General features: G+C 42.7%; 1 protein-coding gene across 4 annotated transcripts in view; it reads right to left on the reverse strand.

Annotated features, from left to right (window-relative positions):
- The window catches only part of LOC105677682 (signal-induced proliferation-associated 1-like protein 1), a 60645-nt gene that overhangs the window by 32537 nt on the left and 3954 nt on the right, over positions 1-24154 (reverse strand). The gene's annotated exons all lie outside the window — the stretch shown is intronic.

Genomic DNA, 24154 nt, shown 5'->3' on the forward strand with positions numbered 1-24154 from the left:
TTGTGTGGATAAAACAAGGTAGCGAGCGAGACATATATCTCAATTTTTTTATTATGGATTATAAAAAGATTGAATTAATCGCCGAAGACGTTGAGGGATAACTTGAAGAAAATATCGTGTCGCCAGGAAGTCTGATTACCGTAACGTATGCAGATATCGATCACTGCGCGTTAAAACATTTGTGTACGGCGAACGCGTCGGCCGATCGGCCTCTCTCTCTCTCTCTCTCTCTCGACATTAACGGGCCCGATCGACGAAACAATACGACGAGTACTCACGCTCGTGCACTGCGCATTTATGCGGTTCTCGGAAGCGGTCGGTCGGGTGCACTTTCTTCGCCACGGCGGCGATGTGGCACACGTATGTGTCGGCGGGTCTGACACGAGCATGTCCGAGCGGACGCTGGCCGGCGCTGATCATCGCCCGAAACATTTTCAGCGTGTAAATCGCGCACTGACGTTTAATGTCACGCTGCCATAATGTCGGCATCGTGTCGAACAACCGGGTCGAAAAAGCGGATCTTCAGCGCGGCGATTGAGATAGCATAAATTGCAATTAAAAATCGCGCGGATCGGCAACAAAAATTTTAATAAAGTCAATTAAGCGAGTTAATAGAGTCCGATAATGAAATCGGTAAAATTCGACGAACAATAGAAGACCAATTTGGAACGAATGCGAAACTCGCAATTTATTATTTAAACAAATTGCGTTTTAATCACCGAAGAAATTCTTTTCGCATCATAATTTATCGCGCGTTCCAGAATTTCGGATAATTACGAGATTGCGCGATCTATTTTGCACGAATGCGACCTTCGCAGATTTTCTTTTTCCTCGGCCGTACGTATTTTCCTATCGTTCGTCCGCTCGAATGTGTGCCTAGCGCTTCTCCGCGTACGCGTGCTCGAGTGCCAACTATCGCAAGCGGATCCTCGCAAGCGCCGGCCGACTTCGCCGACTGCACAAACTAGTCGCGTTTAGCGCCGATCGATTCCTCCGTGTTGCAAAGAAATACGATGTATCCGTGCGTTGACCCTGCACGACGACGCGAATCGAGAATCGCGAGGCGAGCTCGTCGTCTCGGCCGCGTCGTCGATACGCGCGCACGCATACATTCTCGGCGCGCGAAGGCGCGTACCTACACGCCAGGATCTCGTCGTGCTAGTCGGTCATTACCCCCGCTCCCCGGTGTGTATGATAATTTTTACAGGCAGATATCCATCAAAGCCGCGCGGGGCCGCCGCGGTTTCCTCCTCCCGATCGGATCCCCGCAGGAAAAAAAAGAAGCGCAGAAGACGCCGATCCGCGCCAGGGACGCATCTATCTCCCGCGGCGGAATGCGCACAATTTCCCGAGAAAAGAAGTCCAAAAGACCGTCGGAAAAGGATTTTACGAATTGATCAGAGATCAGGACTCGATTAGTATCTCGAATTTTCCGCGGAACTTTCTTCCAAAGTGTCATTGACGGCGGCGGCTTCCTACTCAGAAATTAAAATTCCGAATCTCCCGGAAGGCTATTGTCGCTTCGAATCCCGGAACTACCGCGCGATGATTTAAGCCGCGAACAGTAACTTGGATCTTTCGCGAACGTCGGCGACGATGCGCGGCGGCTCGGAATCGTCGGGACGGAACTCCGCGCTGTAGTTTTGCGCAAAACGATAAATCCTCGGAGTTATGCACTCGACGGTGGCGTTTACGATACACCGTCTATGCCACGCTCGAAACAAAGCGACTGCTTTTTAAGAATGTGAAATCCGCAGAGAGCGGTTCTCCCTGGAATTCTGCGGGAGAACAGTCGAAGCGAGCGCAAAAGCGAGAGTAGCTGCGGTAATGGAGCATTCGCCGCATCTGCCGCGCGGCTCTCCTCCACAGCCCTATTTTCTATATTACGCGAAAGTGGCGGAATACCCGGTCTCGCGATACACGTACGATATCCAAGTCCATAATCGAACGCAGTGAAATAAATAAGGGCGATGCGTAAGGACAATTACGAGATTGCTACCGCGATCATCAGCTCGGGATGCTGATCGCGCCGGAACGACGTTATTACGCTCGTCTCGGCGGACGCGTGAGCAGGCCGACCGGCCGACTAATATTTTTCTAATGCCCTTCTCGCGCGCAAGAAACTACTACGGGCTGCCCGTAGCGACAGGAAACGGCGGTCGGCGGATGCGATTAAATCCAGGAGTAAATAAATGGCTCGCTCTCTCTCTCTCTCTCTCGCTCGCGCGCCCGAGACGCTCGCCGCTGCTCTTCTCGCTCCCGCAACGAAGGAGAGTGTTAAGAGGGGCCTCCTCCCTGCTGGGAAATCGAGGGCCCCGCAGTGATGTATTTACGCAGTCCTCAGGCCCTAAGCGTAACCCTTTTCCCGGAGTCTCATTACTTATTTATTTACAGGGTGATTCGGAATCTCGCCGCTCCGTTCTTTTCGCTTTTAAACGCACCGCCGAGAAGAGTGAATTATTTATTGTGAATTTACGCACTAATCGCGCCCGATGCTCTAACGCGATAAAAAGGTTATACTTTATTCTGCTGTGATACTGCTTTCAACTCGCGGGACGAGTATGCGCGCTCCGTTTGCTCCTTTTAGGCGTAATCCGCGTAATCATGCGCGACGCAGGCTTTCCTCATTAATTTCTTGTATACGGGCGCGCACACGTTATTGCTGCAGTCACAATCAATGTTACGTATGTCGTGCATACAATTATGGCTGTTGATCGTAATAAATGTACATATACTTTCAGCCGAGAATATTGGCCGCTGCTTTCCGCCGGCAAACATTTACGCAGGGCGTTGCGTTTCATGTATCTACAAGTTATTTCATGCCGGATGTATACACGCCAAGTGAAAATAGCAAAATTACATTAAACCTGCCGTGTAATAGAATGAGAAATACATCTTAAAGTTAGATTAGATAGAGAGAAAAAAATATAAAAAATATCAAATTTGTAAAAGTCCAGAGTATCTATCTCGTTTTACGAAATTTCCGCATCAGTGATCAATATTCATTTCCACGGAAACATGTTTGAAAAGAATATTCCTCGCGTAAAGTTTGCAATTTCTGGCGAGGATTTTCACTTGCAGAAAATCGCGGTAACTCACGCGAAACGAAAAGCTGCACGGAAAAATTGCATTCCACGTCACGAAGACTCACGAACCTTGGGACATCATTTGAATACAATGCTACTGTGATTACCACCTCCTTTCTCGGTGGAGAAAAACTGACAGCGACAGGAAAGACGAAAAGGGTCTAGGTTAATCTCTTCGTAACAAAGCCGGCGACAAGAAATATCCTGCTTGGAGAATTACAAACATATTCAAAATCTTTAAGAAACTTAGCAAAAATCTTGCGATTAAATTCTAATTTTGTTAATCGTTGAAGTATAATAATTATTCGTAACAAAGCCGGCGACAAGAAATATCTTGCTTGGGGAATTACAAACATATTCAAAATCTTTAGGCTTAGCAAAAATCTTGCGATTAAATTCTAATTTTGTTAATCGTTGAAGTATAATAATTATTCGTAACAAAGCCGGCGACAAGAAATATCCTGCTTGGGGAATTACAAACATATTCAAAATCTTTAGGCTTAGCAAAAATCTTGCGATTAAATTCTAATTTTGTTAATCGTTGAAGTATAATAATTATTCGTAACAAAGCCGGCGACAAGAAATATCTTGCTTGGGGAATTACAAACATATTCAAAATCTTTAGGCTTAGCAAAAATCTTGCGATTAAATTCTGATTCTGTTAACCGTTGAGATAAAATAATTATTCGTAACAAAGCCGGCGACAAGAAATATCCTGCTTGGGGTATTACAAACATATTCAAAATCTTTAGGCTTAGCAAAAATCTTGCGATTAAATTCTAATTTTGTTAATCGTTGAAGTATAATAATTATTCGTAACAAAGCCGGCGACAAGAAATATCTTGCTTGGAGAATTACAAACATATTCAAAATCTTTAAGAAACTTAGCAAAAATCTTGCGATTAAATTCTAATTTTGTTAATCGTTGAAGTATAATAATTATTCGTAACAAAGCCGGCGACAAGAAATATCTTGCTTGGAGAATTACAAACATATTCAAAATCTTTAAGAAACTTAGCAAAAATCTTGAGATTAAATTCTAATTTTGTTAATCGTTGAAGTATAATAATTATTCGTAACAAAGCCGGCGACAAGAAATATCTTGCTTGGGGAATTACAAACATATTCAAAATCTTTAGGCTTAGCAAAAATCTTGCGATTAAATTCTGATTCTGTTAACCGTTGAGATAAAATAATTATTCGTAACAAAGCCGGCGACAAGAAATATCCTGCTTGGGGTATTACAAACATATTCAAAATCTTTAGGCTTAGCAAAAATCTTGCGATTAAATTCTAATTTTGTTAATCGTTGAAGTATAATAATTATTCGTAACAAAGCCGGCGACAAGAAATATCTTGCTTGGAGAATTACAAACATATTCAAAATCTTTAAGAAACTTAGCAAAAATCTTGCGATTAAATTCTAATTTTGTTAATCGTTGAAGTATAATAATTATTCGTAACAAAGCCGGCGACAAGAAATATCTTGCTTGGAGAATTACAAACATATTCAAAATCTTTAAGAAACTTAGCAAAAATCTTGAGATTAAATTCTAATTTTGTTAATCGTTGAAGTATAATAATTATTCGTAACAAAGCCGGCGACAAAAAATATCTTGCTTGGGGAATTACAAACATATTCAAAATCTTTAGGCTTAGCAAAAATCTTGCGATTAAATTCTAATTTTGTTAATCGTTGAAGTATAATAATTATTCGTAACAAAGCCGGCGACAAGAAATATCTTGCTTGGGGAATTACAAACATATTCAAAATCTTTAGGCTTAGCAAAAATCTTGCGATTAAATTCTAATTTTGTTAATCGTTGAAGTATAATAATTATTCGTAACAAAGCCGGCGACAAGAAATATCTTGCTTGGGGAATTACAAACATATTCAAAATCTTTAGGCTTAGCAAAAATCTTGCGATTAAATTCTGATTCTGTTAACCGTTGAGATAAAATAATTATTCGTAACAAAGCCGGCGACAAGAAATATCCTGCTTGGGGTATTACAAACATATTCAAAATCTTTAGGCTTAGCAAAAATCTTGCGATTAAATTCTAATTTTGTTAATCGTTGAAGTATAATAATTATTCGTAACAAAGCCGGCGACAAGAAATATCTTGCTTGGAGAATTACAAACATATTCAAAATCTTTAAGAAACTTAGCAAAAATCTTGCGATTAAATTCTAATTTTGTTAATCGTTGAAGTATAATAATTATTCGTAACAAAGCCGGCGACAAGAAATATCCTGCTTGGGGAATTACAAACATATTCAAAATCTTTAAGAAGCTTAGCAAAAATGTTGCGATTAAATTCTAATTTTGTTAATCGTTGAAGTATAATAATTATTCGTAACAAAGCCGGCGACAAGAAATATCTTGCTTGGGGAATTACAAACATATTCAAAATCTTTAGGCTTAGCAAAAATCTTGCGATTAAATTCTGATTTTGTTAACCGTTGAGGTAAAATAATTACAAAAATACAATTCTGGACAATTAAATTAAACATTATCTATATAAAAGAGTATCGCTCGGTTTCGATTGTGCTACACACGAGACCGATAATCCGCGTAATAGAAACACAGTGTACACGTCCGACCAATCACGTGAACACCTGTAAGTCTCAAGGCAGGTACATGTGCCAGTTCTCGAAGGAAATTACTTGATTTACGCGAATGCGTCAGGACTCGTGTAAGTCAAGCAGCAACATAATCCCGCGGTTGCAACACGCCGGTCTTCGATACTTAAACACTGTTCGAGCTCTAATTAAGGATAATGCAACGCCGACGATTGTAACAGACGCAATATTTCTCATCGGCTGTGTAACTCATCGCACGCTCACGTATCGTCCCACTTCGCCGTCCGTTCGCACAAAGCGAATTTTCTCGAAAGGATTACCTTCCTTTTTCTCGGATATAATCGCCGCATTCTATTCGATTGTGGTCGCCGAAAAATTCCGAGTCGATGAGTCACAAGCTAATTGCTTCTACGAATTTATTGCGGTGGCTTAAGCAGCGGATGTAACATTATTTACGTAATTGAAACGGAGTGCTCGCAATGAAAATTATTTCCATTTCTGTTAATAAAATCTACTCCTACATTTTGCTTCCAGGAATAAATAAATTTACGTTTTATTCCTATTCCTTCCTGTACTAAATGTGCAATTTCAATTAATTCTAATTCAAGTGTGATTAACTCTAGCTTCAACAATAATTTTTGAGAATAACCCGAACTCTGCGAACAGCGAGACAATTTTTCTTCAATTTTTTCTCGGGAAAAAATTAAAATTTGTTAATCTACTGCTGAATAATTTCTCGATGTAATGAGTTATTCTATATATAGAAAGGATATTGTGTTCCAGGAAGATTTGCTACAAAGCGGCTTTTTCTTTTGGGCGTCATCTGGCGAGAAAACGAGCTTCCAGTGTTGAGAGACCAAAGAGAAGAGGACATACCCTCGCATTCCCCCGCGGCGTGGTCAGAATCCTTTGTGCGCGCTAAAAGAAGGATTTGAAAGGAAAAAGAGCTAGCTACGATCCTGCTCGCCGGAAATTCGTCCCCTCGCCGCTCCTCGGCCGCTCTTCTTTTACTACCTTCGCTTAATCAAAAATGTAACCCTTGGTCGTATTTTCTTTAACAATGTCACGGCTAATCCTTCATCGCGAATCAAGCATATTTTCAATGATTTAAGAAAAATATAGACGCGCGGTCTACAAAAGAACGACACGCGAAAGAGAGATTATATGGAAATAATTCATCCTCTTCTGCGCTTTTGCGCCGTATGGGAAAAGGCGGTTACAAATGAGGCTTGTTAGTTAGTTTACGGCTTTGTATGAAAAACAAGAGAAAGGAAGAGAAAGCGCAGTCGCCGCGAGTATCTTCTGCATAGATGACGCGCTGCTTGCATAGATTAAGCGCAAGAGGATAGTTTACATATGTAGATTACGCGTAGAAATGAGCTATTGTTGCTCGGGCAACGCGCTATTTATTATCCCGTGGCGAGCCGGAGTCAGGCGAGGACGACGCCGGGAGTCGAGACGGGCGCGAGAAGGAGGAAGACGGCCGTCACCGCCAGCCACTGGTGGAAAAAAATGTGTGGCGGAGATGCACTCCCACGGGGTCATCAGGACGGCGTAATCGCCGTGGCGTGTTAATAGATTGAAGCCCGAAGGCTTCGTGTCTTGCTCTCCTTTTCTCTCCTTCGCCCGCTCGGTACATCGATATCCGCAAAAAAAAAAAAGAGAGAAAAAAACAGAAGAGCCGCAGGAAGAACGGCCTGAGGATCGCGTCTGGCTCTTTCTCTCAACCCAGTGATCTGCGATTCCTCCTCCTTCTTTCGCGTCTCTCAACGGTTGACCTATCGAACGTAATGTTTGCGTTCACGCATTCCCGGTTTCCCTTTGAACGTCAATGCTCGACTCGGTGAATTCTATTAGTTTTTTAATGTTAATAGAAATGAGATACATTTTCAACTACCAGAGCGTCTCCCTAAAATATCATTTAGATTACACTTTTTGCGTCACTTTTTTGTGTACTTCCGAGATTAATATCGAAAATGTGAAATACTTCGTAGAACAATGTTGCTGAAATACGTCTGGGTAGAGCAGGAAGATCGATGCACAAAGGAACCGGTCGCGCTCCGAATTAATTTCATAATCTCGCAATCTATGCGGTTAGAAAGCGGCGCTCGGTAACGAACGCTCATACAGAACGAAATTGATATTTTTTTTTTACGCGCGCTCGCTTCCGGGTTCACACCGATCGGATTTCGAAACCCGGGGAGCCCCTCCGTTCCCTCGATCGAACGAGAGCGGAAAGTCACCTGAAGCGGATCCCGAAGCGGGGCGCGCGCACGCCTGCAGCGATACAAATTGGCGCCGTCCGCCGACGTGCATCGGTGTGTTATGCGCTCTTTATTGCGGCGCCCATACCGTACCCGACACGAATCGTTACGTCGCAGTCTTCCGTCGTTCCAGCGCTGCTTCGGCGAGATCATCGCGGACCGATAGCGTGCGAGTAGTCGCTGGCGGAAGGCGCATGAATAAGTCGTTTTCCGCGTGTAACGCGTTCGCGCATCCGGTGCGATCCAAATACGAGCGATGATGAGGGATTGCTTTTCGAACAAACGAGTAAAACGAATATACGGCAAAATTATCCCGATGTCAGCAATTATTGAATAAATTTGCTCGATCCTTTTGATTAAACGGCAATTGAACGAAATCGCGAGAGACCGATCGCGCGCGGACTTAACGAAATGTCAAAGCGCCGTATTATGTTTTGAGAATGTTAACCAGGTTTGGGGTGAGAATCTCGTGGTATTAAGCGAAGCGCATGTGGTCTCGCGGTCACGGCGGGGCTTTCACTGCCGCTATGCGCGATACGAAAGCGACGGCAACACACGGGCGCGTTCCGGGATGAAAATCGTCGAGTTTGGAAAACGCTATTATTTTTCAAGCCGAAAATATCACGCGAAATTACAGCGATTCCGTGATGATTCTCGTTGCCCTTCGCTTTGAAATCGCTTGAACAACGTGTCTCTACAGTTCAACTGATTTCTCCCGGGACATCCTGCGGATAACCAGTTCACCTGGCGGATCCTCAACGGGCGACAGTGCATGATGCAATTGTGACGCCGCGTGTGACTGACAGACTGGCGCGAGGATCTAGTCCGGTAAATCAGTCGATACCGCATGTTGGAAAGTGTACAGCACTCTCGCAAGTATGCGTGTCACGCTTAATGGACATTAACGTATCCGTACTGCCGTTCGAGAGCGTTCACTCTGCTCTAAAAATATTAACACGTTGCGTACATCTAGTTTGCTCCTAGAGCCGGCATACTTTCCGGTTATTTTTTTCTTTCCTTAGAAATCAGTGGAATAATTTTTCTCCTACGTGCTTTTGTATATTTCGGAGAAATTAATAAAAATAACATTTCGAAAAATATAATCTAAGAGTAAAGTGCACGAAAAAAGTTTACAATTTTTCCATCAAACTCGCTGGACTCCGTTTTGAAAATTTAAGTACACTCTTGACCGTGAAAAATTCCGTTCGATATCTCTCGCCGTATCGATGACGATGGTTGTTTTGATAGCGCGATTATTTCGTAATGATCGTTTATTATTACCGGCGACAGGAGGATATCGGGTTCCATCATCGGCTTTCTCGCGTGAATTAACGCATGTCAATTTTACGGTGAGATATGAATGAACGTGTTTCGCGGGTATCGCCGATCTCGAAGCTGCGCCAGCCACTTATCTAGCCCCTTTATCTCGCCCGAGATTAGCGGCGAGCGACCGTGACGTGTTGTTTGTACTGTCAGTACGTTTCGTACTCCACAATGGCCGATCATTATCTCGCGCGCAGTTACTCACAGGAAGCGCTTCGGTAAGAAGCAACCGAAAAGAAATCCCATATCATACAGCGAGCCTGAAAGGACGATCATACGAGAATCTACTTCTTCCAAAGCCAGCTTTCGATAACGAAATCGATAAAAATGCTTCACGTTTGATTAGCTTTCCGCCGTGCGTCATTAAATAAATCGCAAACAATTCGTATCAGTTTGCTTGATTCAATAAGAAAATATGTGTCTATGTGTCAATGTCCATTATTTTATATGTCGCTGTCTGATAATCGTAAAATAAATTCTCATATGTTTTATTATATTATCAAAACTAGCCATTAAATTTCAATTATCTTAATTAAATAATTTTCCGCGGACACGTTGATTCTACGCTATTGTTAATGTAATTACGGTTGCAAATCATTTAGAATGGAATTATTTTGTGAAAGAAATAACTTTTGCACGCAAATCAATTTGTGATAAAGAAGACGATATTTAGCAGTAAAACGATGGCATGTTGATATCGCTCAGTCGAAGTGAAAGTTTAATTCGCGAGATCGTATTGCTCTTAATTCTGCATTCGCGTATCGCGCCGATGATGAATTTAAGAAACATCGGTATCGTAATAAAGGACTCGCGCGTACACCTGCGTGGTCAATTATCGGACGCTCGCAACGCGCAGCGATTCACGGCAGCTGAAGACCGTTGAAGGCCGACGAGGAGGACGAAGCACCTCGAGGCTCTCTCCGCAAACGATTTAAGCGTTTTAAGCGATTAGTCCGCCCCTCGCAGACACAGTGATTTCCACCCTCTGCGCAATGCGCCCGGCGCAAAGCAGATACGTTCGCGGAAATTATTAGCCGAACGCTGTTCTTAAACTTGCGTGACTCCAGAAAATGATGACCAATTTGCTGTTATTTACATAAGCATTGACAGAGTGATGAATAATGCATGCAATTGAACGAATGAACGATTCAATAATATTTAATTGAATGTTAAAATAAAAAATTTACTTCCAAAATAAGATTCTTGCAATTAATCATCATCATCGTAACTATTTTATGTGTGTAGTATGCGTCGAGGGCTCTAAACGAAATTTTCTATTGTGTTTAAATACAAGTATGCTTTTCTATTCTGAAAAGTACAGAACAACGCGCGGTCTTCGGCACAATGCATCGTCGCTGGAGAATTTCGACCGCGACATCGAGTTACAATCGAGTAACGATCAAGCGCATAATGCACTCGGGGCTTATTTCGGACCGCGTTTCGATTACTCGTCGAATTCTCGCGTACAAGCCGTGTAGAAGCAGCGGCAGCTGAGGCACCGAAAAACACGCGCGCTCGAGAGCACGCAGGTGCAAGACGAAAGGAATAGTCGAATTGTAACAAAAAAAAAAAAGAGAGAGAAAGAAGGTAAGAACGTGCGGCTGGACTCAGCCGTGCAAACAACACGAAGACTGGAATGCCGCGTGTTTCATTCGCTCGCGAGACCATTCAATGCGCTCGCAAGTTTGCCCCTTTAACGAAAACGGCGTCGTGAATTTAGAACGATCGCGTGTGATGTTTCGACAGGAATGGACGACCGGCCACGGTTCACCGAGAGGGCCATTGATGCGTCCGACGATTATTCGATTCTCGGTTTGTTAGCCATCGTGTCGAACAGCTTTTACGAGGCAGCCGGCTACGGTCGAATACATCTGCTTAATTTTCTCAACGTTATGGCCGCTTAAACTTTATGTCACGGTCCGTTCGATTTTCATCAGTCGCAAAATATTCGGAAATAGAAAGGTACTTCGTCGTATCGCGGAAAGTCACAAAGAAAATGCATCACTTGCGCGCTTGTACGAATATTTGTAACCACGTGAATTTTAATATAGGATAAATCTATAATTTATAGTGTAAACTAAATTTCTGAATTAGTAAAAAAATGATTTACGAAGAGTGTAATTAGCTTTTGTGGATTTCTTCGCAGCAAGGCAACATTTGGATCGATACCAAAATACTGAAGATAATTAAATTGTAGTGTTTCACGCTGCAGATGGCTATTTTGTACAATAGCGAGCGAGGATCCAACGCGCGCTTGCAAATTGACACTTCTGACTACTCACGTGAGTCACTTGGAGAATGCGTGACCCGCACAGTAGGCAACGCACTGAAATAGAAAGGCCAATGGAGAACACAGCGTGACATAGAAAGCCGGAGCGAAACGCGCGTTATAGGAAACAAGACAATCGGTCTGCGATCGTACGACTTCGTGGCTTAGGAGACGCTTTGTGATTCGGGGATTAGCATTGTTGCCACGTCGGCACGTTGCATTTTCGAGCCCTACTCAATTCATAGGTTTTTATGCTGCGCGAAAGTTACCACAAAGCCATTATTTAAATTATTGAAATTATGAACATTGATATTCCTATTTCAAATTTTTCCAAGGCAATGCTATGGCGAAGTTTTAAGCACGAAATCCTGTGGTTGCTCGACTTTAGCAATGTAAAACAAACGCGATTTTCATATCCAATGTACTATGAAATTCTGTTCCGAATGCATGAAGCGCTTCGGCGAGAGCAACTTGGTAACAATGCGACGAGCTCGCTCGACTCGATTAGTCGAAGAAAGAACGATCGATCGCGATTTACGACGAGTTGCTGATGTGACGACGTTTATATTCAAATTATCGCCGTCGCGCGAAACACTATTCAGGTCATCGCGTCGACCTCGCCAGCGGTGACGGGGGAAAAGTGGTTTTCCAAGTTCTGCGAACAACGCCCATCGTGCTAGCGGCACTTACAAACGCGACCGCTAGTCGGATGGGATCGTTTTGCAACTGCTTTGTGGAACGAGGACGCGCCTAGGTAACTATGGGCACAGCTTGCGAGATGGAAACAAACGGTTCGCGAGGAAATGTGGGAAATATGCACTCGTGTCAAAATGACGTTCGGTTATTTTTATCCTCGCCCGTCGTCGCGAATTTAACATCCAAGGACTCTGTTATATGTGAAAAGACCGCTTTTAATATGCGTCCAAATATGGCTCGGTTCTCAATTTTCGACATTTTTTTCTTCAAAAATGTACATCATCCGCACACCAATGATCACTCGTGTAATTTTTTTGGATCCCAATGAATGCTTGAATTGAGACACACCTTGTATGGCTTTTTTTAAATATTCTCGACGAGAGAGAGAAGATAAAAAAAATGTTCGAAGCACGGATCGTATTTAAACCGAGTGTCTTATGCATAAAAATTAAGGATGTGAGAAAAAAAAAGTAATTTTTTTATCACGGTTTCTTCCCGAGCAGATTTTTCTGAACGCGGTACTGATTCAGATAAGAATAACAAGGAAAGGATGCGCCTCCGTTCTCGCAGTTGGGTTAGGCTCGTATGCCCCGAGTCATTCTCCGGACTAACGGCATCTCGCGTCCCCTCCCGCCCCCGCCCTCGCCGCGCCCGTAATCCCCGTCCTCTCCGCGCGCGATGATCCGACGATCTGCGGGACTCGGTTGTCGAATACTCTTTCGACGGCGCGATGGCTGCGATGCGCGCGAAGATGCGTACGCAAATGGACCGCCGGCCGATCGACGCGATCGCTCCTAACGATTTTACGACGATTATTAGATTCATTGCGAAATATTCCAACGCTACACTCGCTCTAATTGGATTTAATTAAAGTAGATATGTAGCTTAATTGGCAGTTCAAGCTGTTTCATTTTCCACTTATGTTAGCGGCATAAATGCAACCGGCACTTTTGCTGTTATTTAATATTGGAATAGAGAAACGCAATATTCTGATGTGTACGTTAATTTTTTAGATTTATTTGTGAATTCGCGCCAATAATAATTCGAGACACGAAGGGATAATTCGAGTATTTCGTGGAGTCCGCATTCATAAGAATATTTCGCGACATGCAATTTTTATAACTGGTATAAAGCGACGTAACTATATAATTATATATATAAAAAAAGCACGCTTCTCAAAGTATTTCAGGAATTCAACTGTCGAATGTAAATGCACTCGATTGTGCACACGCGTTTCCGGTATTCGGATAGAGCGTATTGCAGCATGCGTGAATGCATTCACATCCACACGCATAACTCCGTCCCGTGGCGAGCGTCCAATGCACCCAGAGAACCAAACACATGACGTTATCGGTAATGAGAATCAAAGTGGCCGCCGATCTTTCACGTCGGGTTCCGAGCTACCTAGTGAATGATAGACGCAAAAAGAGAGGAAAAACAGTACTGAATAGATAAATGCGCGCTGCCGCTAGACGCGCGCGGCGAGGCGACGAGGCGTTAAAATGATGAGAAAGCAGTAACCGATCGACAATGAGTCGCACGACGCATATGAATGATCCAGTTACTCAGCCATCTTGAATATCAGCTGCTATCTATAGTCCGTGTTCATCCCAAGACGAAAACCTCGCCGCGCGCCTCTCGAAGGCGCGAGTCGAATGTATGAAAAATAGATGAGCCGCCCCGCATTCTTTCCATCTTTATTGACGTCGATTGAAAATTAATTTGTCGATTTCGGATTTTGTTGAAACAATCCGGTCCAGCGCGTCGTCCGATTCATGCGTTAAGAGTTCCGCGCATGAATGAGAAGAAAATCGTGCAAACGCGAGTTAATCCGGGAGGGATCGTCGGCCGCACGCACGGCGGCCACGTGTGCGCAGCGACACGAATCCGTAGGATCGAGCGGACGAACGCATCGCGCAGCGAGGGGTCTCGTGCGCCAGGTGACGTCGTCGTTGATAATTTGACTCGCGCGTTGAACGGCGCGCGCCATGGTGGATGCTTTACAGTTAGGCCGCACGTTATATCGTAACAGTATTCGCCGATTCTCTTCCTTGCGAGGACGAAGAGTCACCGTGCCGAGAAATACAATGACCCAATTGTCGCGACGATAGATAGTCGACAGTTTTACTCGCAGCCCCGATAATCGTGATAAGATACAAGACACCCGAGACGCGAAATAAAAAGGGTTATTACGAAACGGTTCCCATTCACTCGAGAAAACTCTTTGGCGGAGGAAAGCAAAAAAAATTCTTCTAAATTTCAACATAAAAAATGGAGCACGTTTTGATTCTCTTTGAATACGTAATACGCTGTAAGTATGAAATTCCTTTATCGTTGATACTTGAGATTTTCATAGCAAAAACGATAACTTGTACTTTTAACGAAAAGGAACATAATTCTACTGTCATAAAATATCATTTCTGATTTTTCAAAGTAGACGATAAAAAAGTAATGCTATGGGATTAGGCTTAGTGTTGCGTGCTACCTGTTGTTGCTCGGCGTATATATATCTAGACTAGATGCATCTATTGCCTCATCTTCGATTGAAAACGGAAGTCGTACTCGTTGTTTTTAGATCCCTCATTTGACAGCGGACAACTGGAGCGTGAATGGGACACAAATAATGCCGCAAGCATTTAACGCAGAGCTATCTCTGTAACATCGAGTCGAGTTTGAAACTGCGGCGAACGATCTACAGTTAGTTGCACGTTGCGTTGTAACAGTATATTTGTTGCTTTTTCCTTGCGCGAGCAAGATAATACGCTCAATCGGTTATCATGCGGAAAAATAGACCGACGGGCAGAAAGGATCATCTTTTTCATAAAGCGTTTTCGTCTAAATATACCTCAACGTGATTTTATAATTTATTTATAATTATGTATAAATTACACCATCATCGATTTTTTTCAAGTAAAATTAGCACCACTTTTTATTCGTGATATTAAAATTACTCGAGATGTTATATATTAAAATATTACGCATCTTCGTAGGCTGACCTGCCAATTCAAAGAGCTATCGAATACTAATAATAATACCAATCAATGGCGGCCAATATACGAATGAATGACGTCGTAAATCTATTTTTATTCTAGTTATTGGTTGTGTTCCGCGCGTATAAATATTGAATCTCTTCAAATTACTCATATCTCCCGCTCTGACATTGGAAAAATTCCACTCTCAATTTGGCTGCTGGCATTTTTCTCAATGAAAAAGTGTGTGTGACATTCCGCAACGTTACAAAGACTACAATTAACCCAACATCCTACGAGAGTTATACAAACCGGCCGACAAATATCGATAAATCAGATAAGAGATAAATAAAATTCCTAAATTAATAATCTTGTAAAAAATGCTACTATCACTAAAATAGCAGGATAAAGTCTGCCAAAGTCCATGTAATATTAGCATCTATATTCACCCTCCGATAAATGCTTGTGGCATTATTTGCGTTTTGCCCCAAGCGAGCTACGAATATAATAAGAACCGTATTGTAACATTTGGCCGGCATTATTGCGCAAGGCGCGGACATAAAGTTGGGGAGGTCTTCCGTAGGTTCAATGCCTTTTCGCGTTCTCCCCCTCTGTGCCGGCATTTGGTTGCTCAAATTAAAATATGCACCCCGCGGCGTTTTTCACGCAGAAACGTTGGCGGCCACGGCGCAATGCATAGCGTTCCTCGTTTTTTTTTCAGAAGATAATCCGCGCGCGTCGTACTCGAATTGCGTGTATTGTTGCGCATCGTGGCTTTTCACGTGTAAACAATGCAGCCGTACGAAAGAATGCGGGATCGTCTCATCCGACGTCGACGAGAGGCGCAGGATGCGTGCGACCCGCACGACACTGGCGTTCCTGAAGAAAAGAGATATCCCGGCCCTTCCCGGCGATCCCTTAGAAATCTCTATCCCGCGCATTCCTGACGACTCTGACCCGACCTTTATTACATTTCTCAAAAAAAAAAAAAGGGGGGCGGGCCGTTATTAATACGATCACGACTTACGTTTCCGGTTGAGAGAACCTCGTCACAAGTTAAGAACTTGAAAAGAAGCATTAAAATTCTACACGAAAAATATTGTCAAAAGGAACAATTATCGCCGATAAAATAAAATTATTGCCTAAATTGTGAAATTTCTCTCTCAATATCGATATGCTTTTCCGAGATGTATAAATATTGCTCGATGTGACAAAATGTATTTATAAAGTCGCTCTATAAAAAACGAACGCGTGAAAAGTTATTTATAACAAAGTGTGCGATATAAATTTGACGTCCCTATTATTCCGACACGCCACTCGCTCTATATAAAAATCGATATCCAGCCCGTGCTATCGCGAGCGTGCGGCGCGCGCGGCAATCGCGCGCTCATTAAATCGCGACGAGCAGCGGCGAGCCCGAATGAAAGAGCCTGCGAACGACGGCCTCTCGTGAACTGGCAGGAGCGGCAATCGGCGCTTCCGGCCCTAATTAATTGCGATTGGTCGGTTTTAAAGAACTTGTATCCCGTACGCCACCGGCCGACAACGCGCACGATAGCACCTAATAACTCGACGGGAGGGGAGGAGGGGAGGCTTTATCGACGCAGGAAACGGTCCAGTCGCTCTCGTTGTCGCCAGGCGGTTGTAAAGATAGACACAATAGGGAATTTCCTTCCCTCGCGATTAGGGCCTCGCGGAAGAAAAAAGGCTGCGCCGAGCGTCGAATGGACGGTCGCGTCGGTGCGGCTCGTCAACGGAGCGAACGGTGTTACTGTGCCGAACGAATTTAGAATTTAGCTCACATACCGCGTTAAACAGCGTAATTGTAAAAGCGATACGCCGAGCAAGGTGTATCAGGGCAATTAGAGCGTTGTGAAAATGCAGCAATGCGGCGCGGCGCGAGCGACACGGGGCAAAAAACGATCAATCCGTTAACCGCTCTGATTTTCAGATGATAATTCGAGGCAACAATCGCGCGTACGGAATGCGTTTCGATAATTGCGCGCGGAATTCGCCGTGTTTCTCAACGGCGAAAATAATGCGCTGCAAGCGTGATCCCGAGTTTTTTTTTAAAGGCATTAATTCTCCACGATGATGAATCTTCATTAAACGCGCGCGAAATAAAAATATGTCACCACCGAGGAGAAGAATTCCAGCAATTAATTCTCGGGTAAAAATCTTTCTACCGCGCGGCGGAGGATCTCTTGCTGAATTAACCATATTTCATTAAATCGCGTGATAAATCATCACAATTCGCCGTAAACGCCGCCAGGTAAATTCTCATCCGCGCACAAAAGCCGATTCTATCGAGTGGCACCGCGGCACAATGGCCCGCCGAAAATTCTTTATCTACCCGCGATTCTCCGATCTCATTGAGATCCTTCGAGAGCCGTTAAAAACCCTCAGAAAAAAAGAGAGAGCTTCATTCTCGATCCCCTCGATTCTTTTCGAATACTTCGCGTCCTCCAGGAGGCCCTCCTCCTCCTGCCTTCCGTCTATCACTCGGCCCGGTGACAAGCGAATCTTTTTTTAATCGCGCCGACGAACGTAGTCCCGCATCGTCGTCGTCGTCGTCGTCGTCAACGTCGCGCGAAAGGAAAAGGGGGTCGAGAGGGCTCGCGCGTAAGCCGGGAGGAATTCATCTCGAGACAACGACCCTTCTACGAGCCCTTTTCCCGCGGCCCGGGCCCCCCTCGTATGCCGGCGCTCACCTACGGGCTCCGGCTCGACTTGGCTCCACCTCGCCGACGTTTATCAAGTCGAGGAGTCAATGCACTCCCCCACGTAGCGCGGCCGAAAGCCCGTATCGTACTTATGCGGCCTACTTCCCGCGTTATATCGAAATGACAGATTTCTGAATCGAGTCATCGTTGTAGTTCATGGAAACCGAGTGTGTCGACGAGACATTCGATGATTAAAGAATCAAATGCTGTTTCCTTCGTAAAAGAAACGGATTTTCAGCAAGAATCAAGTGAAAAAGACGGAGTTTCAATAAGTTGCGTCTCGGGAATAACAATCTCATTCTTACTATTATTAATCGATTTGAATATTCAATTCAAGTTTTATCGATTAAATAAAAATTTTTCCTAATAAATAAAATAGGTTTATAAATAAATATTATTAAATAATTCAAAAACCACATAGACCTAAAAAAATATATATAAACATAAAAATTAATTATATTTTAAATATATCAAATTCCCAAAAACCAAACCAAATCTACATAAAATTAAAGTTAAAATTTTAATATAAAATATTAAAAAAGGTAAATAAAAATAAAAAAAAAAAAACAACCAATTTATTAACCTGCCAACAATTATTCTTAAAATTATTAAAATTATTATTGAAAAATTTATAAGTATATTTTCTTTTACAAATAAATATCTATAAAATTTTATTTCTCCAAAAAATAAATAATAAAATAACCGAAAAGAATAAGACACAGTCAAAGTTAAAGAAAAAATAATTATTCAATTCTCGATCAATTCTCGATAAACTAACAGAATTCTGATTTAATACACGGAATATTTGATTTTGAAAATTCCGAAAAGAGTTACGATGCCTCGTCAAAGATCACAAAATAAGTGTATTAATTTTTATAAATATTTACTAATATTTAACGAGAAATATTGACTGCTCATCGAATGCGCCTAAATATACATCTTATGTTTTGCACGAATGTTGTACAAACTGGCGTATCCTGTTTAAAGAGGTTTATTTCTAAAGATGCAACATTCCGCGTGAAACCGGCTTAAGTCAACGCGGAGCGTGGCATTGGACGACTCGGCCAGGTATACGTTCTCGATGCGTTGCCGCAGGATGCACCGTAAGATACGCATTAATTGGAGAATCGGTCGGAATTTACGCGCGCGTTGTGCGTGTCTCACGCGTGTCGCTGCGAGGCGTTCTCGTGATTCGCTTCGTCGCATTAAGGCAAGAACAACAAGCAGATATTTTTCATCTCGATAACACGCCATCGATACGTTTGCGAGATTTGTGACGGTCACGGCACGATAGGCAGGAGTTGATTAGATTACCTTCGTCATCGAATAAGTAAATGTTGTTCTTAAATTCATGATATATCGATGCCATTTATTATACTAATAGATTATTAGACGCAGGATGCATCATTTTAATCGACCATTAACGTCGAAATCTTTGACAAATGTAAAATATATTTCTCATTAACGAGAATATCAAGATACCGAGTTTTCGATGATCAATTTTAATAAAATTCCACAAAAATAAATAATGGAACCTTATTCTTCATATCATTTTGAATCAATGTCGCTTTAATAGAGTTTTCGATGAAAAATTAATTACAAAAATATTTGGTGTTAAAGCTAAAAAGTTGCGTAAACATTTATTCATGTTTACGTTCGATAAATTATTTATTATGTAATAATGCAATCCGATAAAAGTAGAATGTGTATAAAATCGTTGTGTCACCCAGCACATCAGATGTGATAAACGATAACCCCGTGCTTCTACATATACGAAAATACAAACTCTTTATCATAACTTTGGATCTGTACACAGACAGGGCGACGAAGTCGATTAGGTACACGCGAGAGTCTGCAGCTGCTCCGAAAAATTCCACACGAGACACGTCAGTTTCGGCATTCTAGGAAGGAATAGTTGTCCAAACCTTGAGCCCGTATGCCGAGCGAAGGAGACAGCACGTGACTATGAATGCGAGGAAACGACAATGTGCATCGTGCGCTGCATAAAAATCGTGTCTATTCTGAAGGTGCAGCCACAAGCTAAATCTTTCAATATATTCGAGAACACTGCACGTATTTATATTCTGATTCTTCTCAATTTATCTTCGAAGAATTTACTACATTGACGATACAATATTTTTAATAGGATAAAAAAATTGTGAGAACTTGGAGAAAAACTGCACCTTTCGGATGTCAACAATGCTTCATGGATTATAATTTTAGGATATTGTATATTTTTATGATACATATTAGTTAAACTTTTGACTACTAATTTAACTTTTGCAGAAACTTTCCTTCTCAAAGCAGCATTGAATGCCGAAGTAACGATATGTCCCGTTACACTGTCGCATCCTCGGATTACGCAGGATGTACATCGAGGAGCGCGTTTACGCTATGCGAGAGCCATCCGTACGGCGACCGGAAGTAGGCGTAATAACGAACTCGGCCCGTACGTGTCGCACGAATACAATAACTCGTGTCCGTACAAAGACCGTTTTCTCTCCGTAACGGCAGACACGCACGTATTCCGAAGGAGCTTCTTCTTTGGTTCATTTTTTTAGGATTTTTAAGAGCTCGACCGGAAAACCGACGCATACCAGGTCACTTGAGCGATTTAGAAAGGAGCAACGAACTGCGTGCGCTTTTTCTAGAATAATAATTACGCGTTGATCACGCTGCTTGACGAGTACATTGAGTCCAGTTTCGAACATTCTCTCGAGACGAGAATAAAAATATAGAATTAAGATATTCTACTACGAACGCATACGTGTGTTATTCTTGTATCTTATATAATTTTATCTTCTTACCATTATTTTACTTCATTTCTAACTACCTTTAACCAATTTTATGCTTTCAAGCACATTTGCTTAAAATATACTATTTTTCTTAATGTAGACATTTAAGTTTTGTGGAACGTAAAAATTCTCACGTTTTAATTACTTGTGATTTGTACGATGAATTTCGAACTGAAGCTTGGAAGGAAAGTAACCATGGATGTTTTCTATTTCACACGTGGCAGGTGGAGGAACGCGGTGGGTATCGTGGGAGCCGATGGAAACTGTCTTAAAAAGTACCGTAAAAGTAGCATGTGTTCCGCATATGTTCCTTACGCGAGCGTAATTGCAAAAACCGTCATCGTACCAGATGCGCGTGAAAACCACCATTGTTTTTATTTTCTTCGCGAAAGTTATTTTCCAACGAGTCTGCCGCCTCCGCGGCAGATCGTATTTCCACCTCGAAACGCGCTTTTGAACTAGTTATTTACGGTTTTTTTTTTTTTTCGAGAAAAAAAAACGCAAGATCAAAGACGTCAGACGTCTTCGCTCCTCGTCGCCGGTCGCGCGATCGGCGCGTAAAAAGCGGAGATCGGAAGTTCGCGGAAGAGCGAAACGTTCGTTGACTTCGGCGGGATCTCGCGTCACGACGCCTTCATTAAGGCGCGAGCTCGCGAATAAATTCAACGTACGATCGTCGCCCGGAGGAGGCCGCGATCCGACTCGTCGATGCATACGTATATCGTCGACCCACGCTGCCCGTACAAGAACTGCCCACGCGATATCTATCGTCCAAGGTATCGATGAGCAATTACAGATTGGGAGACCGACCTTGGTCCGGTCGGCTGTTCGATCATCGGTCGATCGAAGACTGCCTTTCGGCAATTTTGCGAGAAGTCTCATTATAAATGATGACTTAGAAATTGAAGAAAAAAAAATCTACGTGCGAGATTTATTTATTCGTAAATTTTAACAAATTAATCGCAGAAGCAGCACTTATCGTATACTTAATTGGGAAGCGATTCCGGCGGGCAAAAAATTGGTTTCAAGATAATCGCGAATCGCACTTCGTTAAAAATTCATCGCTTGGCGGCAAAATCACCTAGAAATGATTTTCCCACGAGCCGAAGACAATGCGAAATCGAGGTCATTCGCTAGGCTGCGTAGGAATAGCGGCGAATAAGATCAGTGAGGTTAATCAGATCGGAAAGAAAACGATAAGGTCACCCATTCCGCCGTTAACCCGCGCCATTCTCACAAACGATCGCCACGATTGCAGCACAATTGACGACATTATTATCATACATCCATATGCATCGTCTTTTCCGAACAATAATCGAACCATCATGCGCGAAGGAGGGGGTAAAGTATTATTTTAAACTCCATGTGTGCGTTTTAGGAAAGCTTCCTTTTAACTCTCGTCCGGCGGATGCCGGTTTTGTCTGGTATCTATCCCTATCTTCCATCACGATCGTTTTGTTTACACACGGCATCGCTAGTGGTTTATATTTCCGGTTAAACATTTTCCGTCCGGACATTCGTGTCCATTAAAAGTTCTGAATTATTAAAGCAGCCCGTCGATCGATTACAAAATTTATTAATAAATTGAAAGCAAAAAGTAAATTGGACATAAGAGATATAGAATGTAGAATTTTATCTTACTTTCCGTCCGTTTTTGCCTCTTGGCTTTTTCGAGTGTAAAAGCGAAATTCTATTACGAGTCCGAGCGGATCCGGTGTCTCTCCGCCGTGCGGTTGGCGGCCCGGCGATTCGCGAGAATTAATGAAATATATGCTAATCGAGGGTCTGGCTGGTAAAGCGAACTACTAGTTAGTAAGTCTAATCGAGGGAAATTCATTCTTATGAAAACACCCGCGGTTGACAGACTTTCAATATTGACACCGCGTTTCTCGTATTACCAAACATTTAAGAAAATATGTAAAAATGTAACAGCCCGTTTTATCGTTAAAAGCCACTCTCCTTTATTAAGCAGGCGCGCGCGCTTTTCCTTTTTTTATCTTATTAAGCACTTTACTGCATGAAAATATCGCGTGTCAATGCGCAATGCCAATATTTAATTGATAGCAACGATAAACTCTCTATTTACATTTCGACAGCTCTTTCATTCTCTCCTTAAACTATTCAAAACTATTACACTCGATAATGTTCACGGCGTTTTCCATTCATGAATTATAGTCGGTTACTTTACAATCCCTTCAGCGTCCTTCCGCTTTCCACTCTCGAGTAGCTCAAACGGAAATCGCCCTTTCATTAGAGAACAAAATCTCGCCCGGATTAGAATCGGGTCGGCCTGCCCGAAAACGGCGCAACGCAAAGGTTCTCGGAATCGCGAAGGCGCCGAAGAGCGGCGAGAGAGCGCTCGCGATCGACGGCGTGACGTTGAAAGTTCAGGTGTGAGGCGTCTCTTCTAACGAGATCTTGATGAGAGATCACGAATAGCGCGACGGGGGATCACGTCCGTGATCTCGCAGCATGCGTGATTGAGCAATGATAAAGATTTTCGACCACGCAATAACGTCCTACACGGCATCGATGCGTCGTGAAGCGCTTAATTCTATTACGATGATCCGCTAATGACATGTGGGCGGCATAGAAACGGCAATATAATACGTTGAAACGAGAACAATCGACGTCACATCCTGATGGAAAAGTAGAAAGGAGAGGATATCGGTATTTACAGAGGATGTCGAGTTTTTCTAAATCTCGGATGGCAATCGATTGTCCTTTTTCGAAGATGTTCGATAAGATACATCGGAAGTTAAGTATGTATTCAAGATGGAAAAAATAAATGAAATTCTGTAACTTGGAATCTCATCGCGCTAAGCAATATCCCGCATCTTGATTTTTGATAATTATAGCCTCACATTTTCTAGCCGTAAGATACGTTGAAAAGTTTTAATTTCTAAAATCAAGTTTTTATCACTTTGTTAATAACACTTCCAAATCGGCAATCAACAACCGACGTAATTGAAAATTCATATAATTTGTGGAATCTTATCGCGGTCAGCATATGCAATATCTCGCATTCAGATTTTATGTAATTACAGCCTTACGCGTTTCCTAGCCATAAAGTTGTATTAAAATAAAATTAAAACATCTAATTCCTAGAATCCCGTTTCTCAGCTCGCTTTTTCGCTTTGCTAACAGTTCCGGATCGGTGATTAGCATTCAATATATTTAGAATTTTATCTTCACAAGTCGATGGTTTCTCCGCGCGCGGGTTTACCATACCGAAACGGCGCGCGAATTAGAAAATGGAAAATTATCGCGAGCGCACGGTGCAGCGGTCGTTACGTGGCGGAGTTGCGTGAAAAGCAGCACGCGATGATCCCATGGCCGAGCACGTAATTCCGCCCGTAATCGCACGTGAGGAAATTCTCCACCTTCCTGATTATCAATTGCCGAGATTAATTATACGGAGACTCCACGCCGGGAAGTCGCATGT

The sequence above is a fragment of the Linepithema humile genome, chromosome 4, assembly GCF_040581485.1.
Source record: "Linepithema humile isolate Giens D197 chromosome 4, Lhum_UNIL_v1.0, whole genome shotgun sequence".
NCBI lineage: Eukaryota > Metazoa > Arthropoda > Insecta > Hymenoptera > Formicidae > Linepithema > Linepithema humile.